We start from the raw sequence: 25,608 nt of genomic DNA, 5'->3' as shown, positions 1-25,608 counted from the left end.
TGGCCCGTAGGCCGACACAACAGTGAGAGACCTGTCCTCGACCCGAAGGCGCAGGGACGCGACCCTCTCGTTCACCGGAGTGAACCCCAACACGAAGCGGCTGAGCTGTGGGGCAATGAGCAAACCCACACCAGCTCGCCGCCGCTCCCCGCGGGCAACGCCAGAGAAATGGACAGTCCAGCCCCTCTCAAGAAGTTGGGTTCCAGAGCCCGAGCTGTGCGTGGAGGTGAGGCCGACTATATCTAGCCGGTAACGCTCAACCTCCCGCACAAGCTCCGGCTACTTCCCCCCCAGCGAGGTGACATTCCATGTCCCCAGAGCCAGTCTCCATTTCCAGAAATCCGGTCGTCGAGGCCCCCACCTTCGACTGCCGCCCAGATCTTCAAGCACCGGCACCTCTTGCGTCATGTCACTCCTTCGGGCTGAGCCCGGCCACCAGGCGCTCGCTGTCGAGCACCCACCCCAGGCTTGGCTCCAGGGTGGGGCCCCGGTAACCCCGGTCCGGGCGACGTAAACGGCCTTGTTTTTGCACTCGTCATAAGGGGCTTCTGAACCGCTTAAACCAATATTAAGATTTTTAAAAACATAATGAGGCCAACACATTTACTAATATAACTGACCTCTGACCACCACCGACACACACACGCACACAAACACACACTACACTATTCATATAGAAATTGTAGGTGAAGTGTCTTGCTTAAGAACACACCAACAGTTTTTACTCATGGCGCCTCCCTGTGGCACCTAATATTCTCAGCAGCCTCCCATCCCCATCCAAGTATTAACCAGACTCGGCCTTGCTTAACTTCTGAGATCTTAACAAGCTGGTATAAGTAACAATATGACAAATTAACGTTTCACTTTTGTAAAAATAATCACAAAAAAATGTATTATTGTGCGATATATAAAATAATCTATAGCGTGACTGTGTAAACATACCCCCCCTACTGTTTGCCTAACTGCTCTTCTGTTCTCATTGTAACTCACTAGTCAGTTCAAAAACACAAATCTGAGGACAAATAATGTGCACATTTTTAATGTTGGGCTGATACCGATATCTAGGAAACCCCTTTGATATCAACAATGCCGACATTGGAGCCGATATATAGAGTCCATCACTATTTTTGGAAGAAAGAAAAACATCCATCAGAGAAATTATAGTTTGGGAATGAAGTGTTTGTGGTATCAGACAGAATTCCCAACAAATAATTTTCCTCAAGAAAAAGTAATTGTCTTGAGTAACATTATAAAAAAAAAGTATTGGGGAAACTATAGGCAGAGTAGAGAGTCATTTTAAGACAGGTAGACTGGGGATGAATGAGGAATTACACTGTAACTTGAGTGTGATTACTGAGTTTACTTTCAGTCATATTTGAAAAAACGCCTTTATATAATGCAGGAAATATGTGCATTGTGTGAAATGTGTACATGTCAACTCCTGAGAAATGTTCCATTAAATAAAATCTAAACAGTTTGATGGATTGCTTTGGTGAGTCAAACTTATTATTTGTCATTATAATAGTAACAATATTTCCTTTTGTTTTCATAGCTGCATTCCTGTTATTTTCTTTGCTCTGTGCTCCGTAATTGTTGGTCAAAAACAACATTCCTCTGATACAACAAAGAAATGCAGCACTCACCACTCTCACACGCCACAGAGGTTAATATAAACACGTCTATGAATATGTCTATGACCACGTTTATGAACACCTATATGTACACGTCTATGAACACGTATATGAACACATCTATGTACACATCTATGTACACGTCTATGAACACGTATATGAACACGTATATGTGCACGTCTATGTACACGTCTATGAACACGTCTATGAACACGTCTATGAACACGTCTATGACCACGTCTATGAACACGTCTATGAACACGTCTATGTACATGTCTATGAACACGTCTATGTACACGTCTATAGGACATAGGGCACACGTCTACAGGACACTCAACTCTCAGCAAAACAATCAAAACTATAACTACATTTTCAGTTATAGTTCGATTGTTTCTATCAAACCCACCAGGTGTAAAAGTGGACAAAAGTGACAGACTTGTTTATGTAGTAGTGGTAATAGTAGTAATATAGTTGTAGTATTAGGGCTAGTAGTAGTAGAAATAGTAGTAAGAGTAGTAGGGCTAGTAGTAGTAGAGGTGGTAGGGCTAGTAGTAGGAGTATTACGGTTAGTAGTAGGAGCAGTAGTAGGGCTAGTAGTATTAGGGGTAATAGTAAAAGTATTATGGCTAGTAGTAGGAATATTATGACTAGTAATCATAATAGTAGTAGGAGTAGTAGTCGGGCTAGTAGTAGTAGTAGGGGTAGTAGGGCTAGTAATAGGAGTATTATGGCTAGTAGTAGGAGTATGATGACTACTAGTAGGAGTAGTAGTGTGGCTAAAAGAAGTAGTAGTAGTAATAATGGTTAGGCTAGTAGTAGGAGTATTATGGCTAGTAGTAGTAGTAGTAATAGTAGGGCTAGAAGTAGTAGTGGGGCTAGTAGTAGTAGTAGTGGTAGAGCTAGTAGTAGGAGTATTATGACTAGTAGTAGGAGTAGTAGTGTGGCTAGAAGGAGTAGTAGTAGGGCTCGTAGTAGTAGTAATTGTAGGCTGGTAGTGGTAGGTACTAGGTAGTAGTAGTTGCAGAAAATACTAAAAGAAAATTGACGCAGCCATTCAACTCTCTTTAACTTCCACATAGGCTTATGTAGGTGAAGTGCACAGACCAGAGCTGTCACTATTTTCCATGTACAAATACTTTTACTTTTGAATAATTATCGTAATCACTATTATTACTTCTATTGAATCTAAATACTGTAAACAACATTCACATTGCTTTGCCACTTAAACGACCACCAACAGAAGTACTACTATCACCACCACCCCCCCGCCCACACACTCACCGCTGACTCCTCATTTGTTACGGTAAAAAACAAGTTGTTTTCAGTATATCTGCCGCTTTTGCCACAACAGGCCTCACAAATGGATGTGTTTTCCCTGTATTTAATCACTGCTGTGTGTCTGTATGTGTGAGGCAGGGAAGTACAGGCTAAATACTCTACCCACAGCGTAATAGCTCTCCAGTTCTACTCTGTAATTCTCCAAATCTGATTCCACAATGCAATGAGCCAGCCTGCGTCACCAATGCCCACAACCCAACCAAACATGTACAACGAGAGAGACAAGAGAATGAGAAAATCCTGCGTCCAAGCTCCTGTCAGTCAACGTCCAGGGCTGCGGTGACTAAGTGCCGGAGGTGGACGAGTCCTTGTTCCACCAAATATGAACTCGAAACCAGTATGAAACTCATCTCTCAGAAAACATAATATAAAAAGTAATGCATTAATGGAGCAGTACCTGACAGAACAGTTTGCAGTGGTCCAAAGTTATTCCTCACTTACCTTATGCAGAAGCACTTTTAAAATGCTAACAGCATACTTCCTGGTTCTCAGATGATAAAAATGCTTTATAATTAGATGCATGGAGCTCACTTCACTTCATATTCAGAGTTTTTGAAGTCTGAGCTAACTTACCTTCCCTAATTTACCCTAGTTATCTATTTTCTGCAACGAATTGACCAAAAAAATAAAAAATAAAAAAAATACATGGATATGTAATATTATTTGTTTATTTAAAATACATTTCCAATTCAAATCTTGCCCTAAGTTCAATCAGTTTTTGAGGGTGAAAATAACAATAATGAAGCGTGATTTATGGGCTGTTTTGGAACATGTTTTGGGGGTGTTTTCCGTGCTCTTGAAGTTCCTTGTGGGTGGTACAGACTAAAGTAGTAGCTGTTGTTCAGGTCACACAGGGGTCACGGAGCTACAAAGAGAACAGAGACAGACTCAAGTGTTGTGAATGTCTCTACGCTGCGGGACATTCTCTGTAAAACTGACGCTGCAGCAGCTGTGGACCGTGGTCTGAACGCACATCTGCACTGGATACAAAATCTATTTTGTACTGACTGTATGCATTAAAGGAATCATATGTCAGATTGTATTTACATTTTCATGACCTGACTCCCCACATACCACATAGACATGCTCTAATCAAAGCTTTTACTGATAATTCTAATGATTTATTTGGTTCTCAAGATGAAGATCTCTCTCTGATCCGAATCCTCCCTAAAGTCCAGCACCTGCAGCCAATTAAACAAGTCATTAAGCAGTGCTAGTGCAGCCTCTGCAGCTCAGTGAGTCAAGTGGTGGTTTTCACCTTCCTTCTTTTTTATTTTTGTCACGCCCAAAATCACAACAACAGTTGTCTCGAAGGGTGTTCATGTTTTGGTTGATGGGGGAAACCGGAGTACCCGGAGGAAACCCATCCAGACACAGGGAGAAACATGAAAAACTCCACACAGAAAGGCCTGGGCGACCCGGGGATCGAACCAAACCTTCTTGCTGTGAGGCATGAGTGTTGCCACTCAGCCACCGTGCTGCCTACACACAAAAGATTTCAGATTAAAATGTGATGATGTCGCACTCTCGATGGGGGCAAGAGTCATCTCTATTGATTACCTTTTATTTTACTATGAAATATCCAAAAGGTACTGTATTTTCCAGACTATATGTCGCTCTGGAGTTTAAGTCGCACCAACCAAAAAATACATAATAATAAAGACCTATAGTTGCACTGGACTATAAGTCACATTTTTGGGGGAAATTTACTTTACAAAATTCAAGACCACGAACAGACATTTTATCCTCAAAGGCAAGTTATAATAATATCAATAAAATGTCGAACAACAGGCTAAATATCAGTACAGCATGCTAATATAACACATTTATATTTATTCAGTGACATGAAGCAAAGACAGAACTGAACACGTGTCTGGTTTGTTAACATAAGATATTAACAGTTAATCAGATAAATAAAGCATAAAAGACAAGCTACCAAGTTTACTCTGGATCTCACTCCAAATCACTAAATCCATTGAATTCTTCTTCCTTGGTGTCACTTCTAAACAACTCCACCAACTCCAGAGGTCGATGAAGCGCCGCTTCCTCTTCTGTGTGGCTGTCATTTTAGGGGCATTTTTGTTCAGTCTTTCTCAGATGTCTTTTAAATGACCATAATGTTGAAATTTTTAATTTTCAAGGGTACAAGAGTAGAAGATACTGGTACTCAAGCCTAGAGTGCTCTCGCACAATAACAAAGATGTGAAATTATATATTTTAATCATTTCACACATAAGTTGCATCTGAATATAAGTCGACAAACTATGAAAAAAAAGTGCAACTTATAGCCCAGAAAATACAGTACATGTCCAAATGTTAAGCCTGACCTAACCTAACAAAAAACAGCATTATGACAGTATTTATTTTGGCTGTCCCACATCTGTATTACATATTATTGGCCTATAGATGATGTGATGTCATCTGAAACTCAAGGATTGTGGCAGTTCTGAGCTTTCACATGAGCCATGGCCTGTCCATATACTGAGAATGAGAAAAACTGTGTCCTATATCTAAAGGTATAGGCCACATGTGTCAAACTCAAGGCCCGGGGGCCAAATACGGCCCGCCACGTCATTTTATGTGGCCCGCAAGAAGATAAATTAAAAGGCATGACTGTCATTTTAAAGTCTATACTGCTTTAATGTGCACACTGACAATAAACTAATGTGATTTTCCCAGCAAGTGGAACTGAGAAATATTTGCAAATAATCATCACAAAATGTTCATGAAGAGGAAAATTGTTGGCATGGAAGGAAGTTGGGAGGAAGAAAGGTGAAGGTGAATACAAGTTTGTGCTTTGAGGAGAAAAAAATATGTTTTTTGTGTTATGAGGCAGGGGTCGGTACAGTCTATGTCGACATTTTGACACCAAACACGGAGCTAAGTATGCAAAAGTTAGTCTGCAAGAAAAACAACAAATTGTCCAATAATTAAAAGGCTGTAAAAGGCCGTATTTGAAGCAGAGCTGAAGGTCTGTGAGGAGGTGTGTCCCGACCAGATACACACTTCTAAAAATGTCAGTTCATCGCAGAAACCGTTAAAAAACAAGTTAAAAAGTAATTACATTTATTTCACATGACATTCGGTTACATTTAGTGATATTTACACTGCCGCACAGTTACATCTGGCCCTTGATGATGTGGCCCTCGGTGAAAATGAGTTTGATGCCCCTGGTACAGGCACTGTCTGGAATTTCCTTCTATATGGCAGACAAGCGGCTCTAGGTCAGTTACTGGTCAGATCTGTGGAGAGGTAAGCTCACTCACAGTCGGAATGAGATATTTTTGAACAGTAAAAAAATCTGTAACTGCAAAACAGAAAGGTGCACTTCTCATACTTTAAATGTACCTTACCCAGAGGATTACCTTCTTTGCATGTTTAGATTTAAGGGAGAATCTACCAGTAGGACCATGGAGCCCTCTGCTGTGTCCATCTTTATCTGTTTTATGTATATTGTAAGACTGTACTTTACATGTCGAGTGATTCTGCTAATGCATTTCCTTATACGGGAACAAATAAAGCTAAAAAAATCTATCTAATCTATCTATCTATCTAGGAATTCCACTTAGACATATAGGAAGAACATGCAAACAATCCAGACACTGCACCCTAGACCTTCTACCCCCACCCTCTTGTCTTGTAAACCACATCACATTTCTCACATTTTGCTGCTACATTAACAGAATTCCAGTCACTTCCGTCCCATCCTCAGTCTTCAAAAGAGTAAGATGAATTATTTGAATGCAGGACAGGAAGGAGCGGTGGGCAGGAGCTGGAGCTGGAAGTCTGTGGGAAAATGTGTGTTTGGGTTCATAAATCTGCGAGGGTCTTTGGGTTTGTACAGGTGGGCCGCTCCATCAGCCCCTGCCTGTGCCTGGGCCTCTGTCGACAGCAGACGGAGGAGTGAATCTACAAACCCGGAGGCACCGCACTCTGACGCCAGCAGCAGTCTCACGCTGCAGTTTGAGGGCAGTTGTCTTGAAGTGTATATGGCAAGTTAGACTACTCATTTTACTCAAACATGGTTAACATCATTATACTTAAGATTTTATTAAACATCTTTCTCTAGTAGACATGTCCCACTGGAAGGAGGCCCCGGGGGAGACCTAGGACGCTGTGGAGGGACTATGTCTCTCGGCTGGCCTGGGAACACATTAAGATCCCACAGGCGGAGCTGGAGGACGTGTCTGGGGTGAGGGAAGTCTGGTAGTCCCTGCTTAGACTCCTAATCCAAGTGAAAATGGATGGATGGATCTTTCTCTAGTTTTTTTAATTTATTTTTTTTATTTTACTTCCTGGTTGAAAATGAGCAGCAGATATTGTATAGACCTAGAGTTAATTCCATAACCTTTCTACTGTTACCTAGCAACCGTGATGTTAACACCATCCAAAACTTTATTTTTCTTAGTCTTATCATAATTATTGAGTAATTTAGACAACGTTATTTTGGTTATTTGACTTTAAACTGACAGAAATATGTGTTTTCCTTGTGCATTTTGGATGTTTGGCGGTTTTCTGTTATAAAACTCAGCACTTCTACCTGTATTTTTGTACTTTTATTTCAACTTTTTCCCACAAACATCATCTAAACCACATGTCAAACTCAAGGCCCACGAGCCAAAAGTGGCCCCCCATGTCATTTTATGTGGCCCACAACATACGCAGTTATACATACATTTAGCTTTTTTTTACATCTACGAAATGTATATGCAATATTTGTAAATTGAATAAGTAATAAATACAGAAACACTAAATGAACAAGTTTAAAAAAGTAGTCACATTTATTTTACATTACATCTGGCCCTTTGAGAGCGACTATATTGTTGATGTGGCCCTTGGTGAAAATGTGTTTGACGCTCCTGATCTAAACTGATGTAAAACTATGACACATATTTACCACAGTTACAATCCCACCAAACCAAGTCATAATTAGAAAAACATGAACAAACCTGTCACATGAACATTCCCGTCGTTAACCCGCACCGAACACTTTTAACCTTAAACTTAGCCACTACCATAACTTTTCCTAAATCTAACCTAACTCTGAACGCATTTGATTATTGTGAAAAAAGTGAAAAAAGTACCAGTCTTTCACTAATTCTCTTCACTCCTTCACCTCACTTACTAATACAACTGTTGTTTTCGATTAACATTATGTAATTAACTCACAATTTACAATTTATCTGTAATGTTTAAACCAAGTCCAACACACACAATGACGTTGTTGAGTGATGATGTCACTTCCAGGTCCAACCAGAAACTTTACAGCTGATTTCTCACTTCATTTTTGTTCCTTATTCATTAAACAACAGACAATTACCATTCAAAAGCAAACGTTTAACCGGAAATTATATTAAATACGTAAATAATGTACTAATAATCTATCATAACTGCTGGTTTAATGCTACTTAGACTAGCTTCATACCCAAACCTCCCTCTACACTTTCTGTCACAGTTATAATGTTGTTCACTTTAAACGACTGCAATCTCTTTTTGTCGCTAAAAAAAGAGGAAACTGTAAACACGTTCATTGTTTTCCATCAGCTGACGGACCCGGAAGTGACATCACACCTAACATCTCTATGGCAGTCGTCAAAAAGTGTTGGACCATTGCTCGGCTACTGAAACAGAGAGCTGCAGATCCAGACTGCAGCTGCCCTGAGAGCGCAGCGCCTCTTCTGTAGGTTCTGTAGTTTTATCATTTTAGACAACTGAACGAGGGAGGGAGGAAGGAGGAAGAGCAGACGAAGGAGTGAAGGAGGGAGGAAGAGCCGCTTGTCTTGGTTTTATGGTTTCCTGGTCACGGCGGGAATCCACTGACGGTAGTTCAGAAGCGTGAGCAGGAGTTTGAGAAGAGTTATAGAGGTGAAGCCAGGGCCGCGAACTCCCTCAACCTCCCATTGTTCCTGGGAATGCTTTGTTGCACGGCCGAGGAATTTGAAGATAAGGAAAAATGGGTTAACTGAATGCTTAAAAAAAAAATCGCGGTCACACACTTTAAACTTATCTTTTCATGTAGCTGATTATAGCTGCTTTTACTGACAAAAAAAAAATGTATTCTTATGCGAGCAGGGTCACGTCTCCACAGATCAGACCTGTAACTCTGTCCAGCTGTGTCTCTTGCTTGCATTCAAGGAGATATCAATGCTATACTGTGGAACATTCAAGAAAAACTAAAGCATCTCGGAAAAGTTGCCATTACATCACATTAAATCACATTTCTTTCTGCATATTTAATTGACCTTCTTGAGTTTATTCTGTCTGCTACTTTCATTTTCATTCATGCTTTTCTTCTTCTTCTTTTACTACAATGGAAATATTTAAACCGAGGGCAACGGTCGCCGAGACAACAGTAATATTATTTGCACCTCGCTTCAGTTTTCTTTTTGGTCAGATCAAATTTGGTTAAAAACAAACATCTGCTTTCTTACCCTGAGGTACGAGGGAGTATAACTTTACAATGGCATATGAGGTTATTGGCACCACATCTGAAAAATGAGGTCTTGCTGTTTTGAAGATCCAAACCAGTAATGTATTCAGCATTTGAGAGACGAGCTTTTGTCAGGTAAAAAGCATCAATGAAAGGAATGTGGAGTCATAAATACTGCCCATGTAATCGTAGAACCCACAGAAATATGAGCTTTGTGCAGCTAACCAACACCCAGCACCCACCCGAGTGTTTTTGAAGGTGTTTAGACGGAGGTTTGCAGCGAAAAGTGTAAGTGTTGAGCTCAGACACCTCAAAATAGTACTGGTGAAGTAGAAGTACAAAGTGGAGGTCCAAGAAGTAAGAGTAAAGAAGTATTGAGGGAAACTACAAGAGTAACTGTACAGTCTGGACGTAACATCTGATTTACAATTTGAAGTTACTGTAAGTAGAAAGGACTAAACAATGCACTATTTTCAGAGGTTAAAAGAAAATATCTGAAGAAGGGGTGCAAGAAACTCAAACGTTCAAATCATTTCATATTGTCTACAACTTGTGATGTGTAGGCAGGGCCGGTCCAGCCTTTAAGCAGACTGAGCAGCTGCTTAGGGTCCCAAGGCCACTAGAGGGCCCCCAAGAGCTCATATATTTGTATTTAAAATATATAATCAGAATCCAAAGACTTTTATTGCCAATGTCAGTGAACACAACTCACAAACTAGGAACTTTCGTCGATGATAAAGTGCAACATAAAACATTGAATAATAATAAATAAGTTAAAAAATGATATGTAAAGTTATAGTAGAAACCTTTTGGTGATATAAATAGAAACACAATAGGTCAAGGTGATGAGAGCCTGGTCATAATGTTGTCAAATGTGAGTCACCAATAGCTGAGCCCAGGTACATCCACTGTCCAGGGGCCCAGACACACATTCTGCTAGGACCGGCCCTGCTCGTAGGCTTACTCACAGTGGGAAAAGTACTCTTACTTCTGCTCAAATAAAAGCACTGTTACACTGTACACTATATTATAAAGTAGGAACAAAAGTATGATGTCTGAAAATGACTTTACTAGTTTAAGTATTAGAATCTAGGCCACAGTAGTGAGTGAATTTCAGTGAATATAACTGAGTGCTACCCTCCATGTTAGTACTGTTACACTGCAGAATATAATATCAAGCAGGAACAAAAGCGTGTCATCTGAAAACTAATTTTGAGTTTGAGAAATGTGACTGCAGTCGTAAGTGAATGTGAGTAAATGCAAGTCCAGTGAGTTCACATGGGGATTTTTCAGCGTTTGGACTGGAGCAGAGATACTGTCCTCCTCGTGGCTCGGGTCCAGAGGCGCTGCTGGCCTAGTGGGCTCGCTGACAACACTGAACAAGAGCAACACAGCCCAATGGACAAAACACACATTCTTCCACTCTCCTTTATGAATGCACACACAATCTCCACTTGTATCTAGCGAAAAACAGAATACAGTTCCGCCGTTTGATTGCCTCCATGCAGACGCTCAGTTTGGAAATAAAATGATCTATGTCCACCAAAAAGCAGCTCATAGTAACAATGCGTACTTCATGTTTATTTTAAGCAATAAAACACCTGTAACTGAATTAATGCAAGATAGATTATTTTAATGCCCCACTGTGAAATATTTCCTGTTACACTAATAGTCTCTTCAACTACAGCCAAAAACTTAAAAGCACATTCATTCACAAAAGTTTCCCACAGGATAGAGTCTGGAAGATGGAGGAGTTAACTGTCTTGCCCAATGACACAACAGTTATCTATTTTTCATTCATTCCTGTTAAGCTTCATTACCCAAGTTTTCTGGAAAACCACATGAAACCAAATCAAATCCCTGAAAAACTCTTTAGAATTATTATTATTATTATTGAACGCAGATCTCAAACAAAAAACATGTGCGTTGCTACATAACGGATGAGAGTGGAGAAGCTGTGCATGTATGTGACCGGAAATCCATGCATGTGAATACTAGCGAGGTGCCAAAGAGTTTGTGAGTGCTAGGAATGAGTTAGATAGATTTAAAGTCACAGTGTGCAACTTTTTAGCCAGAAAACACACCATAATAAAAGCATGTTTTTTTGTGTTTTTTGGTTGTTTACTGCACTGAAAACATGCATCTTTAGTCTTGAGTTGGCTTGCATCTCCATAAACTTTACTCTTGGGAGGGCCTTTAACCTGGAGGAGGGCTTCTGTTGTTCCTTAGGCTATTTCCAGACACGCCACGTCCAGAAAGTTACATACTGTTCCTTTAAACATCTACTTTGTAAATGGAGTACTTCAGGTCCTCTATAACAGAAAATGGACTCTTGTGAACTTTAAGCTATGTTATAATGTTATTACCTCCTCAAAAACGGACCTAGAGTTGTGTTTTGTTTCATTCACACGTGTTTGAGTAACACTTTATTATTAATCTGTCTACATCTATAAAGCTCAGAATGCTCTGTTCCACCTTGTGATGTCATGAAGTGGTAGTTTTCAAGTTAACAGCTCTTTTTACCTTTAGTTCAATAGAGATTGGCAATTCCAGGTCTGAAATTTTCCAAATGATCCTAGTGAAGGTATGTGGAGTTTAAAAACGTAGTGGAGCACTTCCTGTATTACCACATGATGACATCACAAGGTGGAACAGAGTGTTTTCAGTTTGAGAGAAGAACTCAGTCTAAATATGCAGGGTTTGTGTGTTAAACATGTGTGAATGAGACAAACACAACTCCAGGTCTGTTTGTGATGAGGAAACAACATTATAACTTACATCAGAAAATAGTGTAATATGAGCCCTTTAATGAACTAAACCTCATCCCCTCTCCACTCATCACAGTGTGTTTTTCCTTCTTCCCTCGCAGTATAGTAGGTTGATAGGCTGACAGCTTTACATTGATAAAAGCAGTTATCGTTTCCAGCCGGAGTACATGGACATATCAGATGAAATAAAAACATGCAGAATAATGGCGGGGCCTGTGCACACACTGTTTGACTTTGCCTCACGTGCGTTTGACTTAAGTGAGAGAGAGAGAGCGCTCTGCAGACGGGCCATTCCTCTGCCTTCCTGTGGTTGGGACCGGGTTTATTTTCGCAGTTCTTTGGAGGAAGGTCGATGTTTTTGCTGAATTTGAAGCATTTGAAGTATCTGCGGCCCCTCTCTCTCTTTTTCTCTCTGTTCCACATTAAAGAAGTGGTCCATTCATTCAGAGCTGTCGGGCCGGGTAATGGCTTTTTGAGGAGACGGGCTCCAAACTGGGTCACAACAACACTTCAATGCAAAATGTCATTATGTAATTAGCCTAGGTATTAAAGCTGCACTATGGAACTTTTCTGGTGGAAGGTCATCTGCTTGTCTCCGTGGATATGCTCCTCTCTCTGGAATGTTCCACGGTGCCAAACGTCTATTGTGCGTTTGTTTGTTTTTATAGCTCAAAAATGCCTTGAAAAGCGTGCATTCTTATTACAGAAACAACTGAGTATCATATATCAAAAAGTGTATTCTACTTAACTGGAATACAAACAGTCCTCCTACATTTGGAATATTTAAACAACTTCTACAAGAGATTTCTCAGTTAAAGTATCAAACGTTTGCATTCAAACATAGGATGGACCTATACAATGATTTATGGGGGCGCCTCATTGACCTCTGACCTTTCAAATGTGCTAAGTCGAACTCCAGACTAGAAATCAGAGAAATAATAAAGTAATGATAGTGAAGGTCATAACAGTTATCGCTATAATAAAAAATATAACACAGATATAATACAATATAAACTAGACAGTATAAACTGATAACAATTAACTATAATGGAAACTACTGTAAAGGAAGTTTATAATTTAAGTAGAGTGCATAAATTACATCAGATATGGAGCATGACTTGCTATCAGACAGTATCAGTGATGACTGTTTGGTGGAGAGGGGGCAGATGGTGACAGAGAGTCATAGGAAAGATACAAATTTATTATTTATTTATTCTTTTTATTTTTATTTTACTACTGTTATTTTTATTTATTCATTTTTATTGCATATTCTGTGTGGTTTGTGTTTTCTGGTCAACTTTTGTGCTCGCATTATTGCTTTTCATTAATATTACCACTTATTATGCTTAACATACTTAGCTATTATCATTATTATTATTATTATTATTATTATTATTATTATTATTATTATTATTATTATTATTATTATTATTATTGTTATTATTATTATTATTATTATTATTATTATTATTATTATTATTATTATTATTATTATTATTATTATTATTAATGTATGTATTTTACTTTATGTATTTTTTTCCCCTGTTTTTCCCCCGTGCCCCTCTGGGTGAGAGCGATGGGAGGGCTGTAAAATGTTAAAATACAATAAAAAAAAAATATGAATAAAAAAAAGAAAAGCATGCATTCTGACAGTGTGTGAGCTTGCCTCTGCACAGATCTGACCTGTAACTTGGCGTGTAGTTAAGTTTGATGCCGTACTATGAAACATTCTTGGCAAAGCAATAACAGCTCCATAGAAACAAGCAGAAAGACGGGAACTATACCAAAAAAGTTACATAGTGCTCCTTTAAGAAACAATAAAAATGATTTATCATGAAATATATAACTGCATTTTACCACAATGAAGAGGGTGAAGTGTATTGCCAAAGAGCACAACGTCCGTGCGCATTGATGTTAGAGGGAATTGAACCAATGACCTTCTGTTTAGCCGTTGAGCATCTCAATCAACCGAGCCACGTTCAGTATCATTCAACACAACTAAACATGTTTAAAAGATCATGGTCAAACTCGGTGTACCACAATTTTGGACGTCCTTAGAAAATCTTGCGGTTCTATAAAAATATATTTAACAAGTGGAGAGTCAAATGTTGTTCTCAGGCTTTTAGACGATTTTCGAGACCTAATTTCTCACCAAAACACAGTCCGGTGTACTGTAATGCCTTATTTTGCTTCTTTATTCTAGGAAGTTGGGGTACCACAAGGACATGCAGATTCCTTCTCCTAACCACTCCACCACTGTACATCACTAAAACTATCCATCAGTATTTTATCAAAGCAAGGCAACCACAACTTTTTGCTTTTGTTTCATATTGGACACATTTCTCATGTTAACCGCGGTCCAAACCCATTATGTCCGGATACAGCCCAGCCCTATTTGACACTAGACTGTCTGCTCTTCCTCTGTCTCCTCAGATCATATTTTATTATAATGGAGAAAGATCTGTCCAAGTGTTTAAAGGAAGACATCCAGATTGTACTGTGAGGGCCGGACATCAGCCAGGCCAAATCAAAAACATGACTGCATCTTCTGCTGAGCTACAACAGGACAAAACTGAACCGGCAGCACTGACGGATGGGTCAAATACAGTCAATTTTGCATCGTTAAGAGTTTTATAGGATGATTTTGGACATAATATATAATCATACAATACAATGGCAATAATTGACAATAGAATAAATCAAGTTATGCTTGGGTAACTTTTCTGTTTCCACGGAGATATTATTTCTTTGTTTATGGCCCACAATACAAAATCAGTGATTTATTCAATGTTATTCAAAGTTTTTTAAAACCATGCATGCTTACTGTGTGCATTGTCACCTCTCCTCACATTTGCCCTGTAACTTGCCCTGTTGCTGCCACCTCCTTGTCTGCATGATAAAAAAAAAAAAAACTAAAAAAAAAGGTAAAAAAAAAATTAAAAATTAAAAAAAATTTAGAAGAGGTAAAAAAAAAAAAAAAAAAAAAAAAAAAAAAAAAAAAAAAAAAAAACAAGTTTAAAAAATTGGGGAAAAATGTAAAAAAAAAAATAAAAATTGGAAAAAATTAAAAAAGTAAATTATAAAAGGGAAAAAATTTGAAAAAAATTGCAAAAATGGTAAAAAAAAAAAAAAAGGTTAAAAAATGGTCAAAAACAGTATAAAAAATTGGTAAAAATAAAAATGATAAAAATGGTAAACGGTCACATCTTCCTCCTTCAAGGCACTCAAAGCGGTTTACATCAGGGAACGACTCACCCATTCACACACACACACACACTCATACACCAGTGTATGGGGGTAGGGGTGAGGAGGGTTAAGTGTCTTGCTCCAGGACACAACGGCTGTATTCATCTGTGGGAGCTGGAATCGCATCGCCAACCTGTGGGTCAATGCATCTGACCGGTCAACCAATGGATTCAAAGCACTAACCCTCGGATCAGAGGACGAACACTACCGCCGCTACTGTCCATGGAGATAGAAGTACGGAATGAAACAGGAAACACTGGTTACATTCATTTGTTCATTTAATAAAACAGTAAATCCTGACGTGTGACAATAGTGACGATTTTCCATTATTGAACTAAAGTCTTTACTGACACTGTCTTTGCTCTGGTTTTCTGCAGTAGGGAAAGTTCATGTTACATTTGTGCGCTGGAACGGTCCCAATGTGAAACAGGCAGACATAATTTGAGTGTAGCCCACTTTAGGTAATTGAATTTGACTCTGAGATTCCTGCATAGCACGATCTTGTAAGGGGCACACTCACCTCTACCGTCGTCCTGTCTTTTTTAGAGCGTCCTTTCGCACATTCACAAATATACTAAACTTTATAAGGCAGAATCAGTATTGAGGCCAGCTGTCCCAGAGCGATGGGCCAATTTAGACTGGGCTCATTCAGATATGGGCCAGATATTCTGAGCTACACTGTCCCACTCGTGAATAAACTGTGAGTGACTTCATGTAGATGGTTCAAGGGCTTTTCTGTCTTGAGTAAGTTTAAAATAGCTGCACTTTGAGGGATATACGCACGGTTGAACACACTTTTTGAGGCATTTGAGCCATTTTGGTGAAGGGTCCGCTACCTGCTTGTCTTCATGGAATGTTACACAGTGGCTTTAAACTGATCTATTCATCATTCTTGTTATTGTTGTTTTAAATGGTCAAAAATCCCTTGAAAAAAAAATATTCTTGCTGTGAGCGGCATCTCCTATCCACAGATCTGACCTGTAACTTGGCCTGGTGACATAAACTGCTGGTTGCCGTGGAGATAAATAGGTTTAATGCCGTATTGGAACACTCTGTAGCTCCATGGAGACAAGTAGCATACCCTTCACCAGAAAAGTTTCCCATCTTTAAATAACAGGTCATTTAAGACTCATATATACATGTTCCTTTTGCGTTGACCTCATAATAAGTAAACTTTTAGAGAGTAGTTGTCCTCTCAAAGTTGTGTGTTTTAAAGTAGGCTGCTCCACTTCCTGCTGTGTCCTGGATGCTTTAGTTTATTTTCTTCTGACGTGTTTTATCTCTGAACTGTGTCGGCCTCCTTCCTCGGTCTCTGGTTAGAGCTGAACACTAGAGAACAGATCTGCCCTTCCTTTTCCCTCTGCGTTAATCTCATTTCAAAAGTTTGTTTGGCAAAGAAGTTTATGATAAAAGGATCTTCTATTACCTCATTTAATCTCCTGACAGTCTTTTCATCGCAAAATGTAACTCTCAACACTCCGTCGCGGGCAAAATTAAATGGTAAATGGTCAGATTTTTACAGCACTTTTCCATTTTCAAGACACTCAAAGCGCTTTACAACAAGGGACCACTGGCACATTCACAGACACTTTTCTACACCAGTGCACACAGACACTGGGGGCGAGGAGGGTTAAGTGTCTTGCCCAAGGACACAACGACTGTATTCCTCTGTGAGAGCTGGAATCGCACAGTAGCATTAAAGTGATCTGATCTGAATTCAAACTGACATACAGCACGATACTCACTGAGGTACTGTCTCGTCCAAAATTAGACTCCCTGGAGGACCAAGTTTTGCCCACAGGCCCTACTTTGGACACCTGCACACAATGCTGACTTAAACTCAAACATCAGACTGGACCAGGAGAAAATGTATCCTGATTTAGACCTACTTTTTTTCTTGTTTTAATTCGGTATTACTTTCTATATTCTACTGGTAATTCAAGTTAAAATATTGGTCAAAGGAGTGAACTAAATAAACCAAACATAGGTCTAAGTAGGTCTAAATCATAGACTGTATAAAGAAGTGGACTAAGTGAGTGTGACAGAGTTTGGCTTGAGTCAAATGAAGCTCACTGAGGGTAAAAGTTTTAGAGGCCAATTTGGAGCTGAGTTTGATATTTGGACATCTGACCACAAGTATCACAGCAACCAAGGAGCCAATCTGAGTGAGGCTGTGCAAAGTAACACACATTCCCGCATTCTTGTTTACCATGGAGCCGGCGCATAGCAACACTGTCGATCAAACCTGTTGCTAACACTAACAGGAGCGACCTCGGGGAAAGAAGGTGCCTCATTTGTCTGTTATTAATGTTTATATCTTGATTTATGGACACAATAGTGAAATAAAAACCCCAGGATCATGTAGAGCGGGTTGACACGAACATTTTAATACTAAAATTTCAAGTCTGACAGCAGCAGTTACAGAGAGAGCGGCCACAGTTTTTCAATGTAAAGTGAATTGGAGCTGAGTCAATAGAGCTGGACACGCGCTCATGATCACTTCCTATGTGAAATGTGGAGACTATGTTAACTATGTCCATTTCTATATACAATCTGTGGTCTAAATATGAGGTTTTCGTGGTCTTCTAATTGTCTGAGATAAATATAAATCAGTTTGTGAAGAAAGTTTGAGGAAGACAGACGGGTGCACTATTCATTTGGCCACGAATTCAAGTAACATATTAGGTTTTTTGATCATTTGATCCCTATAGCCCTTATGTTTCTTGATGTATATTTTCCCCCTTCCTCCCATCTCTTCCCATATCTCCTCCACATCTGCTCCTCGACGTTCCCTGCAGCTTCCCTATTATCTCTGACACTTGTATTTGAACGCAGCGGCCGCTCTGACAGGCCCAGCTCATATACCCATCACTACGGCTCATTCGTTTCACTGTACACGGGACTACATTCCCCACAATCCTCGTCTGTCGCCACCGCTTGATGATGTCCGGCCTCCGCGATTGTACGAGTGCTGAAACGAGCTGTCTGCTAGCACACGCAGGGAGAGTTAGGAAAATTAATTAGGCTTGTAAGGCCGGAGAGGATAGGAGAGGTAAAGTATGTTTTTGGAAGGGAGCAGAAAAACATCAAGAGGTAATGACAAGTTGGACTTTTATGTGGTTCAGTGTTGTGTTTAAGTTTAAGGGCGAGCGTGTCAGTGTATAGTCCTTCATTAATCCTGTCAATGGTATCAAAGGTTTCACAGACATTCATTTGGATTATGTTTTTAATGTATTTTCTGAGGATCTGGCAACAAGCGCTTACACAGTTTTTTGGTGATTGGCTCGAGAATCAAAACATTACAGTTGAACAGCAGTGGAACATAACAAAGTAAAAGTAGTGCAGTTTTTTATTCTAAGTTTTATGATAGTTTGGGACCTGCTGAAAAGGCTGAGGGTTTATTTTTGACATGTTCATAGTTTGAGCAACACAAATATACAAAGAAAAACAGGTAGAATCTACACATCTATTTAATTGTTTCTATTGAGCAAATTTCAGCACAAATCTGTATCAAAATCACAACGTCTGATGCTTTATTACATCTCAAAATCTGTGTGAAAGTTTTTAAATGGGTACTTTAATACTTCTACCTAAGGAGATTTTTTTCACATGATACTTTTACTTGAGTGTTTTTTGTTCCATTATCTGTACTTTTACTTCTATTGCATCATCCAGAAGCCATATCAGTCTGAAAGTACTTTTAACTATGCTAGTATTCAGGGCCGGCTCAACCTATAAGCAGACTAAGCAGCTGTTTAGGGCCCTGAGGCCACCAGGGGGCCCCCAAGAGCCCATACATTTATACTGAAAATAATATAATATATGAAGTTTTATAGGACACATTGGGCTTGTGTGTTTACAGCAGCCTAAATGTCCCTCTAAAACAATTACATTTATTGTATAACTATAGCAGTAAAATCTCTGCTGCTGCTACATTTGTTTTTGAGTCGGGCAGAGGTGAGGGCAGCTCTGTGTTTACACTGGTGCAAGGACCCAACATAATGTAAATATAAGACCACTGTCGCCAACTGGAACACATTAAAATCCACAAGAAATGTAGAAAATATGTCTAAAATTTTAAAATTCTTGAACCCCCCCCCACTTACATGTTTGTGTTCTGTTCTTGTGACTGTGGTAGTTGTGACATTCTGGATGTTTTCAGTCTGATGTTGGTCAGATAAACACAAATACGACAAAACAAGGTGATGAGAGCAGAGTCATAAAGCTAGGGCCGGCCCTGCTAGTATTCTCTCATAGACTGACTCAAAGTTTTATTCCACTCAGTTCATGCATGTTTGAATGTGTTTGCATAATCTAGTATTGTCCAGGAATTTTTATTGGAATGCTCAGAAAATATTTTTCATCTCCCCCATGTCACCCACAGCAATTATTCCAAAATATTCAGGCTCTGGGTCACACATGTAAGGCTGCTTAGTTCTACAGTTTTGAACATATTATTTAGAACAATATTGTAGTTTACAATTAACAAAACACTAAATAACTCTCTTCTTGTACATGTTTCAATCTAATCAGTCCATTACCGATGCAGTCCCCCCGATGCTGCTTCTGTTGGTGTTCACTCTCCTTCAGGACCAAATCTCCTCTTGACTTGTTGTGAGCTCAGATAAACAAGTTCCCACAGGCAGCAGACACACGCTCACAGTAAACAGTGATCTGGAGAGTCACGTGTTGACTTAGTTTTTTTGGTCAAAGTGAGAGACAAAATTTAGGAGGTCAGTCACACACCACATACCAGGACGTCCCGTGACATATACCCGACTATTTATCTTCCACTACTGCATTATGGTTGGTCTGAGAGGTTCCTATTGTGTTCCTCTGTAAATGTCAAGGGCGGAGATGGTTGGAGAAGTACACTAGCCCATTTCATTGTAAAAGCAGCTCTTATGGCGCACTATCCGCATCTAATTAAAGCAATTTTACCATCCACAAACCAGGAAGTAACTATGGTGCACTGTTAGCATGTTAGTTGTTAGGATTACCGTGATGGCAAACTCTACTCTGTCCTCAGAAAGTTTAAAATTGCAAAGTTTGTAGACCTGTAACAAACAGCCCATTTGTAACAGCATCTTTCACTATATGCACTTTAAATTGCACGTACACAGCACTTTGAACATTATGTGCACAAAAGACAACACAAAAGGATTTTAAAATGCTTATTTAACTTGTGGCACGGTGGCATTTTAATTGAAGCTGCGTGTCCTGGAGAAAAAGGGGGTAAAGTTAAAGTTAACTGTTAATAATTATTAGTGCAATGCTTATTTAGGAATGTTTTTAAGTGTTTGTGTGCTGTGTAATTTGTAGTGCTTTTGGTGAATAGTGTTTAATAATGTTTAACTTACCTCTTGTGTCCTTGTGTCCAGGTGTCAAACAGGTCCCTGTGCAATTGAGTTCCCTTAAAAAAAGTTCCGGGACAGAACCAACGCAGTGAATGTGTAAGTGAGACATGTCGGGCATTTTAAAAGGTTTATGAGTTTTAAGTATCTTTGGTGTTTGTTTTAAGGTTTATGTGTGTATATATATGCATAAAGTTAATTTGATTTATGGGTTTTTTTGGTTTTATGGAGTTTTAAGAGTTTTAAAGAGCAAATGTCATTTTCAAACACCTCTTTTAAATAACACTAGTTTTATCCAGTTAGTGGGACGGTATAAAAGGCGCCTGAAACCAACACACCAGGTTCTGCTGCTACACAATGCACTTTGGTAAATGAAAAAAAGAAATAAAAATTGTGGAACACTCCTGTGCTGCCGTTCTGTCCCACGTCCCACCGCTAAAGGCCAACCTACGTTACAGGACCGACGCCCAAACTAAAATAAAAAGATTCAACGTTGACCGCCTTTTATCCTTCCATTAGGGTCCGTCATTAAAGTGCTTTTTGTTTCCATGGAGACGTCAGGAGTCATAATTGTACATTTACAGTTTTGAAGTTGTTTTTACATCCTCAAACTCATCATTATTTTATGTGTTCATCTTTGTAAACTGTAATATTGATCTGAAGAACTCCATATCTGACTCTATTTTTTTATAGTTTTGTGAATTCTCCGCACACTCAACCTGAAATTCAGGACAGGATTACTCAAACCTGCATGAATCTTTCAAAACACATCCCCGAGTAAGTGCTAATGATGAGCGAAAAACATTATAACATGGTTGAAGGCTCAAAAAGGAGGTTTTGGATAGCACCACAAGACAATTTCCCAAACAAACCTGCAATAGATGGACAGGCTCTGCTTTATTAACCCCAAAGGAGCTTCAACAGCGCTAAATGTAACAGTAGAATGTAACTATTGTCTGAATAGGTGTCCAGGAGGATGAGTGGAGACAGTGCTGAGGGTCTTGCTGCGTGCAAAGTCCTCATTAATCTTGTGGACTAGTTTATGTTCCTGTCCCTCCCCCCTGTAGGCTCTGGGACGATCCACTGACTCTGTGAAAGAGGTTAGCACTTAGCCACGGCTCAATAAAAGGCCCATAGCACTTAGCCTGCTGTTAAATACTCCACTGCAGCCTGAGCCCACCCAGCTAACCACAAAACACACTGTGACCCTCCGTCATGTTAAAGCAGGTTTACATGGAAAACAGAGGAGTGGTTAGATATATGGACAGTTTCAGTGCTGAACATGATAAGTTATACTGAGGTCCCTCGTTTATCGTGGGGGTTATGTTCTAAAAATAACCCGCAATAGTAGTCAGCTTTATTTTTTACAATTATTCTATATGTTTTGCAGCTGTAAAACCCCTCACCACACAAAATATAACTCCCATATTACACAAAACTGACTCTTGTGAGCTTTAAGTCATGTTATAATGTTTCCTCCTGTGTTTCATTCACACATGTTTGAGTAACCTTTTATTTCCTACATCTACGTCATCTCCAAAGCTCAAAATGATCCGTTCCACCTTGTGATGTAATGAAGTGTTGGTTTGCAAGTTAACAGCCACGTTGTACCTTTAGTTAAGTAGAGATTGGCAATCCCAGGGCTGAAATTATCCAAATGATTCTGGATAACGGTTTAAAAACACTGTGGAGCACTTCCTGTATTACCACACGATGACATCACAAGGTTTAACAGAGTGTTTTCAGTTTGAGAGAAGAACTCAAGAAGAAGTACTGTGTGAATGAAACAAAACACAGGTCCAGGTCTATTTGTGATGAGGAAACAACATTAGAACATAGATCAGAAAATAGCGTAATATGGGACCTTTAATATTATAATATGTCATTTTGTTAAAATCTTGCTATTTGGTAATTTTGGTAGTTTACAGTTTTACTTCCTGGTTGGACATCAGAATCAGAATCAGAAGCCTTTTATTGCCTATTATTATATTACATGGGCAGCACATGAGACGTAATACTCTAATCTGATTGGTCGATGCATCACAAGAGCGGAAATATCCAAGAAATCTAACTTTTGTTAAATCCATCTGAGAGAACAGAGCACAGACGTCTTTCCTATCCACAAATGCACATCACTTTCTTCTGTATGTTTTTTCACAGTCTGTATTTGTTCGCCATGTTTGTTTTGGTTCATTTGGATGTTTTACTTTTGGCCACTGCCCAAACCGCAATGCTGCCCTGTGATTGGTCCAGTTGTTTGACTCTGTTGGTGGATTTAAACTCAAAAGCAGCAGTGGGAGCTGTGTGTGTCTATTCTTTGGGAGTTTTTGATCTCCAAATATCAGAATTAATTGTACAGTGTAAGGTGAAGAAAAAGCTCTAGGTCTAGGAGTCAGTCTGTAGTCCATTGTCCATCAGTCTCCTCCGTGCCGTGTCTCCTGTACAGTGCAGAATGTGTCCAGACAAATTTACATAAATGTTGGATCGCAGTGTGACTCTGAAGTGCTGTATGTTTGCAATTTGTTTTCTCCCCGACAAAACCCACAGTGTCGATGAAACGTTCTGCACCGACAAAGGCGCCTACGAAGGTTTGAACTTTGAGTGTGTTTAAACAAGAGAGAAATGTGAGAAAATGTTAATGCCTGTGTGAGGAAAGTGTATAAAGTGTGTTGTGAGGGATTTTACAGACAAAAACATATAGAATAATTGTAAAAAATAAAGCTGATACGTTATGGATTTTACCTATTGTGGGTTATTTTTAGAACATAACCTCCAAAATAAACCAGGGACCAGTGTCGTACATATTTACTGTAAGAAAGTGAAATATGTTTAAATAGTTTAAATAAATGAGTATGTATCTTGAAAGCTGAGCCCAAATGCGAGTCTCTGTATCTTGGTGGTCTTTATACAAAAGTGCACACTCTCTCAGCATCTCCTCCGTCTCAGTTGAATCTTTTATTATAGAGGACTAAATCATGTAGTGTGGATTTACTTAATGACTGCTTATTAGAAGAAACACAACACTCCAACACATACGTTAAAAATAACACCTTTGTGTTTATGAGCTAAACATGTGTTTGGTTTGAGTGCAGCACATTTACATTATATTATACAGGTCTTATATTGAATGTCAGTATAAATGCAGGGTAAGGCTCCGTTTGTGAGGAGACATGTGGCAGTAGTATTAACTCGCTGTTTAAAGGGCCGCATTGACGCAGTGGAAAATAACTCTGGTTTTCCCAAAGACTATTTTAATATTTTTGGTCTAAAGAGAATACAGTCTGGTTATGTAAATGAGAAGTGGAAACCAAGAGTTACTGTTTAGACACGTGTGGTATTAAATGAATATACAGTGAAGAGGGCACTGTGAACTTTATGGACACGTTTGGCACAAGACTCTTTAATGACAGCCTGAGTCAGAGAAGAAAAGTTGCAACAGCATTGAATATTGTGTGAGTTATAAGAGTGACAGTTATATTATACAGTCTGAAAGGCCATTCCCACAAAATGACTGCCACAACAGTACATGCCTCAGGGCAGCTGTGGCTACAAAATAACTTTACCAGCACTACAGAGTCTATAATTATTGTATAAAGGAATGAATCACCAAGGAACACTAATACATCCATTCACTGTATGCTCCGTGGTGGTAAGCTGCCATTGTAGCCACAGCTGCCCCGGGGCACACTGACTCAAACTTAGATTCTGCACAGAAACAAGTGAATATCTTACAGACTAAAAATGATCAGAGGTTGTGTAACTTGGTTGACATCAATATTACTAACAAAACTAATTCCCAGATGTCAAATCGATCCCTGTCAATCTCAAATAGGCCTAGTATCCCTAAAGAGTTAGACCTATTTGATAGGCAAAACTTCAAGACAAGAAAGGGACTGGGAATTCTACATATGAATATATCTACTATCACATCTAAAGATCCAGATCCAGATATGTTTACATGTTCTGAAAAGTAGCTCTCAAATGAAATAAGTCACACACAGGATATGCGCTCTAAAGGAGGAGGTGTTGCCATTTATGTCACAGCTCACTTGTCTGTGAAACTTGTATTCACCTGCTCAAAGTCTACATGTTTTAAATCTCTGTCTCTGTCTACGGGCTGTGGAGATGACTTTGATAAAAAAAAAAAAAAAAAAAAAAAAAAAAAAGGTCTATTTCTGGTATTAATCATGCACCTTCAGCATTATAACTGAATGCAAATAAAACTAAGTATATATAAAAAGAAAAAACATTTAAGTGATGTGCAAACTGTATACACTGAATGATTGATTGAAAGAGTCAACATTTATAAATATCTTGGATTTTGCCTTGATGAAACCTATCCTTCAAAATACATACACTATATCAGAATAGAAAAAGAAAAATTGTAATTTAAAAAAAAAAGATCATTTTATTATAGAAACAAATCTTGTATCCCATTGAACAACAAAAATAAATAAATGAATTGTTCAAGCAAGATTATGGAGACATAATCCACATACAGACTCTTTCACTCAGCCCTTCGTTTCATAACAGCTGATGAATTTAAACCCATAAAAAATAGGTTGGGACATCACTATCTGTCAGAAGAGAACAACACTGTATAAAATGTATTTATAAGGGACTCACTATCTCACTTGTTTGTTGAACTTTGATGGGGGAACTTACAATACAAGATCTGATGATTGTCTCGTCTAAAAACTCTCCACACTAGAACTGAAATGGGGAAAACTGGATAGACTAGTGCCACAAATGCACTTTAATAATCTGGTGGTGAACATTTATACTCACACCTGAACCTGTTTTTAATGTTTCCAATGGTTTTATGTAGTTATTTGCTTTGT

The 25,608-nt window shown here is 39.0% G+C and overlaps 1 protein-coding gene across 1 annotated transcript in view; it reads left to right on the top strand.

Moving 5' to 3' along the window:
- The window catches only part of plxnb2b (plexin b2b), a 455,012-nt gene extending 439,850 nt beyond the window's left edge, over window positions 1–15,162 (top strand). The window contains exon 41 of the mRNA XM_033967743.2: window positions 15,131–15,162. The gene's annotated coding sequence lies outside the window, so the exon portion shown is untranslated. The remainder of the gene's footprint in view (window positions 1–15,130) is intronic.
- The last annotated feature ends 10,446 nt before the right edge of the window (window positions 15,163–25,608 follow it).

This window comes from Periophthalmus magnuspinnatus, chromosome 6 (assembly GCF_009829125.3).
Source record: "Periophthalmus magnuspinnatus isolate fPerMag1 chromosome 6, fPerMag1.2.pri, whole genome shotgun sequence".
In the NCBI taxonomy this organism is placed as follows: domain Eukaryota; kingdom Metazoa; phylum Chordata; class Actinopteri; order Gobiiformes; family Gobiidae; genus Periophthalmus; species Periophthalmus magnuspinnatus.
Note: the sequence above shows the minus strand (reverse complement) of the source record. Positions and strands in the feature narration are given on the sequence as shown.